Source organism: Marmota flaviventris, chromosome 4, assembly GCF_047511675.1.
Source record: "Marmota flaviventris isolate mMarFla1 chromosome 4, mMarFla1.hap1, whole genome shotgun sequence".
Classification (NCBI taxonomy): domain Eukaryota; kingdom Metazoa; phylum Chordata; class Mammalia; order Rodentia; family Sciuridae; genus Marmota; species Marmota flaviventris.
In genome coordinates this window covers 6,095,692-6,109,625 of record NC_092501.1, presented here as the reverse complement: position 1 = coordinate 6,109,625, position 13,934 = coordinate 6,095,692, and the positions used below count along the sequence as shown (strand labels likewise).

The 13,934-nt window shown below is 47.8% G+C and overlaps 1 protein-coding gene across 1 annotated transcript in view; it reads right to left on the bottom strand.

Annotated features, from left to right (window-relative positions):
- Adam12 (ADAM metallopeptidase domain 12) overlaps nt 1–13,934 on the bottom strand; it is a 309,534-nt gene that overhangs the window by 114,976 nt on the left and 180,624 nt on the right. The gene's annotated exons all lie outside the window — the stretch shown is intronic.

The following is a 13,934-nucleotide window of genomic DNA, read 5'->3' as shown; positions in this document are numbered from 1 at the left end:
GGTCAGCACAGGCAGGTGGGAGGGGGAGGGACCTCCAGACAGGGTGGCAGGGTCAGGACACCTGAAGGATCTGGAATTTGGGGAAGCAGGGTGGTGCAAGATAAGAAGGGGCTTTAATCAAAAGCTGTACTTTATCTGTCTGGGCAAGGAGGAGTTGAGGGTGGTTTAGATTCTGGGCTTTGCAGGAGGTACACGTGGAGGGTGATGGTGCTGTGTGCTGGGTCCTGACTTCAGAGAATGCTCTTCACAACACTTGCTTCTGCTGGGGGTCACTCCACTCCCAGGCCAGGGAAGAACACGTGACCCAAGCTGAGCCCATCACAGAGCTCCCCTGCATCACGCTGTGAGCTGGGGCTTCTGGGAAAGAGGTCTTTTCTCTTATTCTCAAGGATTGGAATGTGGTCACAGAGCTGCCTTCTTCCTGGTCCCTGCTTCCAGGGGACACGGGTAAGGGACACAAAGCTGTCATCTTATGGTGAGAAAGGAAAGGAGGAGGAAGACTGTCCAGGTGTCCTCTGGGGTTCACAGACGCCCTTGTTCAGGAAGTCCCTCTCTTTGGGCTCAGTGGGCTCAAGGTCTTGCAACCAGCATCGGATAGATATGGCCGGGAGGGACAGAAGTGGGAACGTGCCCACAAATGGACGAGGAATACTTTCCCCCAAAGTCAGATTTCCCTGCCTCTCTCCCAGCCAAGTTCACTGAATGTAATCGTTCTCTTTCATATGGATTTCAATGCAGCTGGGACAGGCCTGGTTGAAGTCAGACCCTCACAGTGTGTCGGAGCTGCTCTACACTTCACAGTGAATATTTGAGAAGATTGTGCTAAAAATACAAAACACCATGGTTCACGCTCCCTGACCAAGGCACCGGATTCTCCTCTGACCTCGTTTCTCACACGGCCCAGGAGTCCAGGAATTACGCTGGAGAAGATGAGCCTCTCTGGCTGTGTCTGAACCCTAAAACCTCATCTTCCAAGTTCCCCTCCTCCATGAGTGCCCAGGACCCCCCTGGGCAGGCCCATTCCCAGGGGACTGAGCCCTACCTGATGGTCAGGAGCAGAGGGAGGGGGGCAGGGTGGCTGGGGGAGGCTGAGGCCGCTGCCCACTGGGCAGAAGCCCCTTGGAAGGTGGGGGAGGCCGGTGCCCTTGAAGGGGAGGGTGTGAGAAGGGCAGGGAGACGGACTGGATCTACTCAGAGGTGGTGTTTAGGGGAAGCAGAGGTAGGAATGGAGTCAGGGGCTGGGACCTGATCGGGGAGACCCGCAGAAAGGGTGGGCTGGGAAGGTGGGGACAGGGAGGGGACAGGGAGGGAACCTGCAGAGGAACACGTGGGAGGCACAGAGGAGGCAGAGACCATTGCCCCACGGGGACAAGACTCATGGGGCCCCAGTGGCCTCAGAACACTTGGCCAGACTCAAGACCACAGCAAAACAAGAAGAATTCAGTACGGTTTAAAATATATCGTTACTTATGGTGTTACTTACTATGGATTCACACTTTGACTTATCTCGTGTGTTATTAACAACCTAGTCGTTCGGGTCTTAGCCCTGCTGGAGCCTTGCTTTGCACTCACAAGACTCGTGAATCACAGCATGAGGGACTCACTGTGTAGGACGGAGCCGTCCACCGGGGGCCTCTGACCAGGCCCGCAGGTACTCTACCTCTTTTAAAGGCACGTCCAAGGGAAGAGGAGGCAGGAGCCACAGCCTGCTAGCAGAACCCACCCCAAGAAGTTCCCATGTGCCCCGATGCCTGCTCTGACCCCCTCGTGCCAGCTGTGTCTCCACAGGTCCCACGGGGTGGGGCTCAGAGCACGTTACAGCCCCGTGCTGGCCTCCCAGCGCATGCAGATGAAGCTCCAGCCTCCAAAGGTCTCCCCTGCCACCCTCAGCTCCAGGGCAAACTTCTCTCTGGTTTACATTTGTCCCAGCCAACACTGGCCTCTGGCTGGTTCTAGAACACTTCGGACCCTCTCCCACCGACAGCCTTTGTGTTTGTCGTGCCCTGTGTCTGCAACGTTCCTCCTGATTTTCATGTGGCTTTTCCTGACCAGGCTCCTTTTCCTCTCCGGTGCCTGGTGTAAGTGCTCTCTTGCTAGAGGGCCTCCTGATGTCTTATCTGAGGAATCCCCACCACCCCATGTCACAGAGTCCCCTTGGTCTTCCAAACAGCATTCCTATGTGAGTTGTTCATCTGTTTATTTGTAACAAGAATATAAACCATGGGGTGGTGCTCTCTGTTCACCGCTGCGTCCCCCAGCCCTGAGAGAGGCTGCTGCGGTCCCTCCCTTCCATGCTAGCTATGACTTGCTGAGCACTGACTCTGGGCCGGACATTTGCTAAGCCTGTTATATCTCATTCGATCCGCAATCTCTCTATCTTTATGGGTTAGATACTATTCTTAACCCTGATTTAAAGGAGGAAGAGGATACAGGGAGGTCAAGTGACCTGCCCGTGGTCACACTGCAGGTGGCAGTGCCAGGTGGCATTTGGTTTTAGAACTTGTGCCCTTAACGACGGTGTGGAACTACAAGCCGGTCAAGGGATCTCTTCTGACATCTGCTGCAGGCACTGAGTGCTGGGTAAACTCTACTGAGTGGATAATGGATGAATGCAGGAGGGAATCTGAGGGGACTGTGACAGATGCTGCCCCTCTATGCCCAGGACTGTCCCCTCCTCCTGAGTGACATGTGTCCCATGTCCTTCTCCAGTGACATGGATGAAGCCCAGAAGGTGCTCAGAAGGCATTCTAAGAGGCATGTCTAATTTTAAAATGTCGGGAAGTCAGAGGCCCCTGGAGAACATTGAGAAGGGCAGATGGACGGGGGCTGCGTGGAAACAGGACAGCAGTGATCCCGAGATGTCCCCACAGAGCAAGACAGTTAGATGGACTCTCTCGTGTCAGCAAATGGAAACAGGAGGTGAAGGCACAGTGTTATGAGACACTCCTATTCTAGGCTCATTAGATGGGCTGGTCTAACTAGGCATTCTGTCCTCCTGACACCAGGAAGTAAAACACACTTGAACGGTTGACTCTGTTGTTTTCCATTTGTTTTGCTGTTACAAATGATCACCTAAACAGTCTCATTTCACCAGTGCTTATTGTGCTGGACACTGGGAAAAAGATACCCAAGGACTCCCCAAATGGGAAGGACAGGCCAGAGCGGTTAGAGCTCATAACAGAGATGCCCCAAACTCACGGGTAGTCAAGAGAGGGCATCCAAGCCTGAGGCCAGCCCTGGGCAGCAGCGGGGCACCACATGAGTCCTGACCCAGGGTCGGGAAGGACAAGTCACCACACTGGGCAGGTGAAGGTGGGGGGGGGGGTGGAGAGGAGAGCTGTGCAGGTAGAGGCAGCAGCAACAGAAAGGCACAGAGGAGCAGGCACAGCAGGCTAGTGGGCTGGGAAGTTGGGGTCAGCTCCTTCAGATGGCATTGGCTTTATGCTGTGCCATAGGGAGCCCTTATGCACAGTGACCTGGACACCCAGCAGCTTTAGAGCTAAAGCCACTGTGACCCCATGTGGATAAGACTTTGGAGGATAAAGAGGGAAGACAGACAGTGGAAGGTTAGTGAGGAGGCTGGTGTGAGAGCCCAGGACACTGCTCTCAGGAAGCAGAACTCTGTAGGGCACAGCACTGGAACACATGGGACAGCGGGGCCTAGGGATGTCGCCAGGGACAGGAGCGGAGATCATGAGCTCAGACATGTCCACCAGCAGCTGCTGCTCTAAGTGTGAGGTCTAGAGAGCCGCTTGGAGTGAGGACAGAGGCGGGACACTGGGCTGCCCTTCCTTTATGAGGAAGAGCTCTGGCCTGTCCATCAAGGTGTCTGTGACTTCTTGTTTCAGAGTCTCTGGGTGCACATGGCTGAGAACCATCATTTAGAATTTGGGTTATGATGTTATGATGCAGGTAAAGTTCTTCTATTTTTTTTCCATTTCTGAAAAGATTTGAGTATTGACCCTCCCCCCAAAAATGACCTCCAAGTTGATTTTTTAGAATATTGAAATGATCCTTCTCTACATTTACCATTATATAATTTAGTCATATAGTTTGAATGAGATGAATTTCATGAAAGTGACAACGTTTTATTCCCCTCTGCACAGGACAGCAGAAAGGAGCCCTCGGGGGGGGGCCTTTCTCTATCCCCCACCGTGGAGCGAACTCACTCTTCTCCTGTGGCCCACCAGGCTGTGCAGCAGGACTTACTTTCTTCTACACGATTTCTTGTTTGCTTCTCTCTTCCCCACTCAGCTGAGCCAAAGGACAGGAGCGCTATCCCCCACCTAGCTCAGTGGTGACTCAGTGATGGCTTAACACATAACTAGAACAAACAGATTCGTTACTGTAGAACGCGACTCCATCTGGATAGAGTGCACCCAAACTAATTGGATCAATTAAACATAAAGGAAACACAGTTCCAATGGCCTCCACTGATCCTCCAGGGGGAGGGGCTGGGCGGGGACCCTCTCAGCACTACCTCGTTATTTCCAGAATCCCAATGCTCTCAGGTCATCCAGATCAACCCCGACACCTTGTTATCTATGTTGGAACTCTTTAAATGAGCAAAGCAGAGAAAGAAAAGGCAGAGATTGGCATCAATTACCTAGATGATAAAAGAATTCATTGATGGCTTGTCAACATTTTCCTATTATTTCTGTGAAGACCATACATATGGTTTGTGGGTTTAATTATTCTGAGCAATATGTTCATACGGAAGTGTCATAAGACAGTCCTGGTTTGTCAATTAACACCAGCAAGCACTGCGGATCCTCTTTTCAATTAAATCATATGTGACACGCAGGCTTTGGTGGCCTCTCCCTCTGAGATGACCCATTTGGTATTCAGAGCACCCAACCTGGTTCTCTGCTGAAGATTCACTTTATCACATGTTATTATTCTGCAAATTACAAAATCATTCATATATAAATTTAGGTAATGGTTTTCTCCTACTAGAATGCGGGTATTAGCTACTGATGTTCTCCTTTGAGGGCTAAACTGCTCAGAGCTTTAACAAGGCATGGCACGCACCCAAAATCAGAATTAAAAACCATGATCAGTATTTTCCTAGTTACTAAAGTGAATCTTCTATTGAATATTATCTATTTCTGAATCTGAGCTAAATAAATTTAGAGAAAAAAATCAGGAGGTGAGCCCGTGTGCACCCTGCGCAGGCCTCCTTCTCTGAGGACCTCTCTCTGGTTTTCATCAAAAACCCTCGACAGGTTGGAATCGCAGCCTCTTCCTGCTATTGTCTTGGATCACCTGGACTATTTTGCAGAGGGTTCAGACAGTGCACTACAAACCAGTCATTGAGGCAGGAAATGGAGGGGGAAAAGAGAGTCAAGAAAAAGAAATCAGAGCTGGTTCTTGGCTCGTTTCAGCTTTGTCTCAGCTTCTTTGAGAACTTGGTCTTTGCAAATATGTATACTTAGTTTTCTGTTCTTGTTGTTTTTGGTACTGGGGATTAAACCTAGGGGTGCTTAACTACTGAGCTACATCCCCAGCCCCTTTTTTATATTTTATTTAGAGGCAGGGTCTCACTGAGTTGCTCAGGGCCTCGCTGAGTTGTTGAGGCTGGCTTTGAACTCATGAGCCTCCTGCCGGGATCACAGGTGTGGTCATGGAGCCCAGCACATACACACTTCTTGTTCTCCTTGTGGAGGACATTAGCATCTCCTGGCAAATAGCTTATGTTCTGGGCTCATGATTTGGGGAGGCAAAGCAAAGCATCACCACCGTCACCTCTGCAGCTTGTCATTGTCATTGGTACTGCCATGGCCCTCCTACTCGTCTGTCGTTGCGCAGAGTGCTAGCCCCTGTCCCCTGTGTTTTTAAATGCACTGGAGGGATGACTGTCAGCATTGGCCTGATAGGAAGAGGGAACACTCAGAGAGGGTGAGCCACGTGTGCAAAGCCGCACAGAGCAGCCCAGTGGGACTGAATGTGCCTGTCAGGCTCTGAAGCCCACCCCCCTTCCTAGCCACTGGCCAGCACTGCCTTCCCAAAGAAGAGGTGGCCCGTGGTTCTGAAGGCCTGAGAAGTAAGCAGCTGCGAGTCATGTTCTGTATTTTTCTGCAATCAGTGTTTCCACAATGCTGGAACAAATGGTCGAAAATGGGCTTCTGCTGTTTCTCTTTGCATTCAATTCAATTTACTCACAAAATTCAGATTATTTTTGGTTATAATTTCAGCATTTTGGGATCCTAACTATTTAGAACTGCACATCTGTGAGAACAATGGAGCATTTACATTCCATTTCTTTTGTTATTCTCCATTTACTAAAATACTCAAAATGATCAAAACATTTTTTTTTTTTTTTGGTTTTCCTTTGGGATAAAAGAAGCAGCAGCAGCTCCCTTTGCCCAGCTCTTTTTCATTTAGTTTCAAAAACTATAATAAATAAAACTGTTGATACAGCATTTTGGAAACTGTAGGGGACAATTAAGTTTCCTCCAAAATAATTCCTTAAAATACTGCTTCCATTACAAGTCACAAATACACAGGGGTTTGGATTAAGTCATGGGCATCTAGGCTGAGATAAGCTGTCATTGCTGTCATTTGGGACTGCCCAGATGACTTTATTTATTCACACATGCCACCTCTGACACAGAGGATGTACTTCTGGAGTTCATTTGTCAACTTTGTTCTCCAGCTGTGACATGAAACCTGGTGAAGGTGATGGGCTCCTGCCTCGGCAGCCCCAGGTGCTGCACCACATGGCCCCAAGACCTCTGGTAACTTCTCCCCTTTTGCAGGACTGTGGCTTCATACTGATGGGCTATGACTCTCTCCAAAGTATGAGATTTATCAAGTGAAAGTAACACAATTTTAAGAAAAAACAGGGCTGTAGACACAGAGGAAAAGTCAAAACCCCAATAACCACTGTTCCCACAGGTAAATAAGATCCCTGCCACTTCTCCCAGAATGCACAGCTGCGTAGCGTTAGCAGTTCAGCAGGTCAGCGCACGCTGTCCCCTGCCACATTTCTGCTAGTATAGGTAATGCAGGGTTTTCTCTCAAGCTTCAGAAATTTCATTTAAAGAAATAACCATTGGCTCTTACAGGGCAGCAGGAGCTAAAAATGGCTTGAGCTCTTACTAAGCCAAGCTTTAGATTCAACTTTTACAACAACCTGGTAGTGCTCGTTTTGAGATGAGAAAGAGAGGTGAGGAGAGGGTAAGCCACCTGCCCAGGGCCACACTGCTGGCACTGTGTTCGACCTCAGAGCTCAACCTTTTGTGCTAAGCCTGCACAACTCCCACGTCCACTTAGTCCACCTTGGCCTTTCCTGCCTGCTTCTTTTCCCCCCCATGGGTGACATAATCTTTTTTATTTAATTTTTTAATTTTTTAAAATTCGTTATGCGTGAGAGTAGAATGCATTTATGTACTTTGATATATTGTACACAGATGGGGTATAATTTATCATTTTTCTGATTGTACATGTTGTAGAATCACATCAGTCATGCGGTCGTGCATATACATAAGGTAATAATGTCTGTCTCATTCTACTCTCCTTCCTATCCCCACTCCCCTCCCCTCCCCTCCCTTTACTCCCTTCTACCTAATCTAAGGTAACTCTGTTCTTCCATAATGCCCCCCCCATTTTGAATTAGCATCCACATATGAGTCTTCCTTTAATTTTGGGGGATTGGCTTATTTTGCCCCAGTCAGAATGGCAATCATCAAGAATATAAGCAACAATAAATGTTAGCAAGGATGTGGGGGAAAAAGGCACACTCATACATTGCTGGCAGGACTGCAAATTGGTGCAACCACTATGGGAAGCAGTGTGGAGATTCCTCAGAAACCACCATTTGACCCAGCAATCCCACTCCTTGGTTTATACCCAAAGGACTTAAAATCAGCATACTACAGTGATACAGCCACATCAATGTTTATAGCAGCTCAATTCACAAAGGCTAACCTATGGAACCAACCTAGGTATCCTTCAATTGATGAATGGATAAAGAAAATGAAACATTCAATAGAATATTACTCAGCTTTAAGGAAGAATGAAATTATGGCATTTGCTGGTAAATGGATGGAGTTGGAGAATATCAATATAAGTGAAAGAAGCCACTCCTGCACACTTGTTTTAAGTGAACAATTATACATGACTTAGCAGTCTCTACCTTTGTAGGCAGAAATGAAGAATTTCTAGTTGGGTAGGTGGGTCTATTTCCCACTTATTGCCATAGGTCAAAATGGAAAGAAGCAATAAGGAACGTATGAATCAGGGCTCATTTGATTCCATTCTATTTACCTCCAATCTGGAGAATGTGTGCCCCACATGGTCATTTTATGAGTATTAGGACAGGAAAAATTGACACTGTACCATACATGAAGGCATATGATAAAGTAAATCATGCAAGTGAAGAACCACACCCATTTGTATTTATACTATTTCATAATCTATAACTACTAGATAATCTAAATATCTCTGAAAATATGCAAGTAGGTTTGAGCCTATAGGCAAAGTGAACCTTTCATCCATGGTCCAATAGTCCATCCCGCATTAAATTGGGAGTGGTGTTTATGAGCCGCTGCTCACTGAGCACCCACACTAACTATGATGGACTGGGACCTGTTATAACGGCTCTTCTTGAAACCTTTATAAAGACACTGTGCAGCAGGTAATGGCCATTTGATGGACGTATCAACTGAGGTCCAGAGGTGTTGTGTTCAAGGTCACACAGCTCTTAAGAGGCAGTGGACAGTGGTTGCTAGATGCCGAGACATCACATCTTCCGCCCAGCCTCTGCCCACGTACCCTTGTGAGAGGAAATCACGCCTTCTACTGTCAACACAGTCTTGCTTGATCATTAGGGAACACAGTTTGCCTGGCTGAATACTGGGTCTGGTGCCCAGAGGAATTGGCGCTGAGGGATGGGCTGCTCAGCTGGGCTCAGTGCTGTCCTCGTGGGTTGGGGTCTTCCTCATTCACTTCTGGGACCAGTTCTGGATCCCAAAGGCTTTCAGTTAATAACTTCAGAATGTTGGGCAGAGAGAGTTCCAAGTAATAAAATCTGGACAAGACGACAAGTCCACCTTCAACCCCCTCTTTGACAGCCAAAAGCAGCCCCGCGGCTGAGAGCAGACCTGGGCCGCCGTTTTCTTCTTCTGCGACTTGGGGCATAGGGTTTGACTCATGCTGGAGCTTCCTTGTGGACACAGCAAATGCAGGCACCTGCCTGTGAGCGCTTGTAAAGGGAACGGATGCGACCGCTTGAACGCGCCTGCCCCAGGACCGAGCAGTGGCCACCGTAAGCCTGCTGCTTCCTTCTGCAGCCCTCTCCCTCTGGTCCAGGTCACCATTGCCCTCCTGAGAAGAGCCCAACCAGACCCTGTGCTCACTCTCGTACTTTTCCTGTCCTTTGTCATACAACAGCCAGAGCAGTTTTTAAAGCAAAAAACTCAAATCATGCTGGTCTTCCACCTAAAACCCTGCACTGCATCTCACAGAAACCGGAGTCAGGCTCAGCCTGCCCGTGGGCACAGCCCTTGCCCCTCCTTCCCAACTCAGCTCCCCTGGGCTGCCTGAGGCTCCCAAGGCCTCCCGCTTTCTCATCTTGGTCCCGAAGTCCTTCCCTCTTCCTCAGCTGGGCCAGCTGCTGTGACCCTTCTCCCACAGGCCCACTGCTCTCTGGCTCGCCACGTCTGCCTCTCTTCCAGGGCCCTACCCATCCTGTGAGCACTTATTGCCATGGGCCTTCCTTCTCTGCCTGCTCTGTGGGTTGTTTGAGGTTCACGTCCCCATCAAGGCCATTTAGTAGCCCGTCTGCATCCTCAGTCTTTATGCCAGTGCTGGGACTTCACAGTAGTCAATGAACATTTGTGGGGTGGATGTGATAATTGAGAATGAGAAGACTACATCACAGGAACGCACGGACGGTAGTATCATTGTTGGTTTGCTATAACTTTAGGGTATGAGAAGGTTTTTCCCCCCTACTCTAAAAATTAATCACCATCCACAACAACAAAAAAAAAAAAACAAAAACTCTGATGGGTGGAAGATACTTTGATGCTTAAAAGTTCCATATACTTCAAACATAGCTGGCCTTTAGCTCAGACTGTAGAATAAAAACATACAAACTTAATATATGTCTTCAAAGGGCATTTTCTTAATTATTAGCATTATAACAACACTTAAGCGTATTATCAGGAACCATCAAACAAAACACCTTTTAGTGTTTAGCTCCAGGCTTGGATCCTGGAGCTTCCCCTCGCGCCAGGCTGCGTGGCCAGGGCTGGGAGGCCGGGAGGCCTCAGGTCTGGGGCCTGGTAAGTGCTTCCACAGAGGGCTGGCAGCGTTTCAGCTGCATGTTCCTCACCCACGCTGGTCCATGAAGGACTTTTATTAAATGGTGTTCTGAGGCCAGAGGGGATTTTCTTGGCCTCGGAAGCCATCCAGCCGGCTCCCAGGCTGACTTGCAGACTGGCCAGCTGGGCGCTCTTAAAAAACTGACCTACATCGAACCAAACTTGTAGAATGTGTATTAGATCAAATCTGTTCCTTTTCACTCAAAGTCAGTTATGCTCTGCAAATTTCCATGCCATCCCTGCCAGAGACAGATACCACGGGTGTTTTCCTGCAGGGAAAAGGACCGTCACTTTCTAGAGTTTTCTAAATTGGCCGATGGAATGACTCAGATCCTCTTGCTGAGGCTACCACGCTATGTGCTTGGGTTTCAGAATAGATGACTTCCTCCTTTTGAAAAATGAGGCCCCCAAATGCAAACCCAGGCACAGAGAGCCACCAGTGACAGCACCTCTTGTTTTCTGGGAGGCCTTTGCCTGCTCAGAGACATCCCAAAAAAGCCACCCACTTCTGCCAGCACTAAGTGGGTACCATCACCTTCAAGATGGCTGTTGGAAAAGAAAAGTACGTGTCTTTGAGACAACACATGGTTGTAAAACATGAAAGTGTAAAATGAAATCATAAATACCATCTGAATTCCAGTTGCTGGGTTCTTTATGGAGAGTGTTCTTCTGTTTTCCTTGTTTTAAAGAAACCACCGAGAAAAGAACTCACAATACCCAAGCTGAAAGTCCGCTTCCCAGAGCTGTGCTCAGAGTTGAAGCTGATTTAGGGCCTCATCAGCAACTGGGCTGGGTTTTGTTTTTTAAAATAAGTCTGGAAGGGCTTTTGCATTTAGAGCAAATGCTGCTAAAAACCATGGAGCAGAACTAGTAAAGGACAGGCCGGTGACAGTGGCCATTGATGGATTTCTATGACAGCCACCCCAATCAATATTCCCACTGCTGGGCCTTTGAACCAGCTCCCTCCTCCATATGGGCTCTCCCAGGGTGAATGAGCACTTTTCACAGTGCCTTAATTTCTTATTCAATTCCAGCCCTGTAGGTTACAAAAGGGGTCAACTAATTCTAACAGCTAATTTTCTACAAGCACTTAAGTGCTTTGGTCAGAACAGTGGTCGGGAATATTTTATGCTACTTTCACCATTTTTAAGCTACAGCAATATGAATTACCTTGTGGGTTTAGTTTAGTGAGGCAATACGGGACAAAATATTACTCTGGGTCATGGGAAAAAAAAGAGACTTTTAATAAGCATCATGGTCTCAAATTGTAAAATTAGTTAAAAACCACGACAGGGTGATTAGCTGGTTCATATTTGATTGAAGCGGTAATCTATTACATTTATGAAAACTTCAGAGTTCACAGCTGCGCAGCCACTCCAAAGCATTACCTCCTTGGAGCACATTTTAAAAGCTGCTGGCAGCCAGGCAATAGCAAATCCACAGCACCTTTTCTCTTCTCATTGTGGCTTCTCCGGTGCTGTGTCTTACTATGTCCTGGACACAGGGCAAAAGCAGATGCCTGCTTCACACACTGACCCCAAACAAAGGTTCACTTCTCCGATGGACTTGGGTCAGACCTGCTTCCAATCTCTGGCTTTCCAACTACGGATCTGCTCCTCAGATGACAATGCTGTGGTTTCTTTTAAAAAAGGAAAATTGAAGAATACTTCCTATAAAGAACCCAGCAACTAGAATTCAGATGGGATTTATGGTTTCATTTTCACACGACCATCTTGCACGCAAAGCTGGGAATTGGGATGACATCATGTGTGCTACTAAACTCACATTCTAAAAGCATGCTCCAGAAAGAAGTTCTTCATTAAAAGCTGAAACCTTTCCATGTGTCTGGGGGAAAAAAAATAGCTAACTATGTTGAAGAGGAGGGAGGCACAATTTTAATGACTGAAAAATGTAATTTACAATGATCTGCCTCAGTAATCCCTCCTAATAGCTTCATGGAGAAAACACTACAATCACCTGCTGCAGGCTTACTGAATTAATCAACGCTTCTCGAGGTCAGAAAATAATTAAGTGTTAAGTGCACTTCTGTCCATTCAAAGACCAAGGGAGTGGATCCATCCAGAAAAGGGATAAAATATTGCATTAGTGATCTTTACTTTTCATAAGGGTGGATATGGCCAACATTAAATGAGCACATTCCAACTCTCCGCAGGTCAGAGCATTATTTGAATCTGGACCAGTCATTGAGTGACCGTGTGGAACTGTGATTGATTTGGCTGGGTGTGACAATGGCACTGGAGTTCCATAAGAAGTTGCCCGTGTTATTTCAGAAGGGCATGTTGAAGTGTGAAGGGGTGAAATGACGTGATGGCCGGTGTCTCTACAATGACCTCAGGGAGGGAGCATGGGGAAGCAAGTGTGACGAAGTCTTGGGGCCTGAGTCTGGGGACGGGCCTGTGCTCCAGCTTCCCTGCCTTGCACTCTCAACACTGGCTCCGGATGGTTCTTTGCCTGTGCAATGTGGCTGTCAGCAGCAGCCTGGGCCTTCGTCCCTAGATTCAGTGACAACCCCCTACTGTGGCAATTGTCTCCCAAAGTTGTCAACTGTCCCTGGGGGGTAGCATCACCTCCAGCTGAGAAACTTGGCTACCTGGGAGGGACTAATATACCATTTTTTTTCTTTTCTCTAACATATTTAAAAGGTTTGGAATGTAAGTTTTAAAGTCAATGGAGGAGCAAAAATGTGAAAAGCTGGCATGCTCTGTCAAGACTCCTGAGGAGGGAGGGGGCGGCATAAGCCTGGGCATAGAGACTAGAGGCCCCAGGTGGCTGGGACCTCAGCATCAGAGCACAGGGGGGTTTGGAGTCCCTCAGGTCCAGGCAGTCAGCTCAGGGACCTGGGGTTCAGGAATGTGCATTTATGAAAAGAACATTAATATTTCTTAGAAAATAATTTCAAATGTACAGAAAAACCTTCAGAAATAAAAATCATACAAAGATACATATGTGCCTCTAATATCCAGATTCATCCACAGATGCATTTTATTCTGCTTTATCCTTTGCTTTTTACCTCCCTTGGTCTGTCTACAAACAGACACACACACGCATGCGCACACTCACATGTATACACACACACATGCACACACACACACTTTTTTTCTAAATTTCTTGTGGGTAAGTTATACACGTCATGGAACTTTACCCTCAGATCCTTCACTGGGCATCTCCTGTGAACAGAGATGCCCTCCTGGTAACCATAGCACAGTCAGCAAAGGTCAGCAAGTGTCCCTGGGTGAGATGCCTCCCAGCATCCCCAGCTTACCCGGCACAGCTTACCACCTCCTCTTCCCCGACCACACAGTCCTGTCCGGGGTTTGGCCTTGCATTAGGTCATCAGGGCCCTTTGCGTTTTCTTAAAACAACTTGGAGGCACAATTCACTCGCTTAAAACTTACAGTGCAGTGTTCCTCAGCAATTTCGCAGACCCCTGTCCCCGTCACCACATGACGGTCTCGGAATGTTTTGTTCCCTCTTTGTCCTTCACCCTGTACTCATTATCCTTCATCTCTTGTGAGCTTGGAACATCTGCACGGCTTTTCCATCTTTTCTGATAATGACATTTTAGAAGAGCACAGTTCCTCTTTTTTT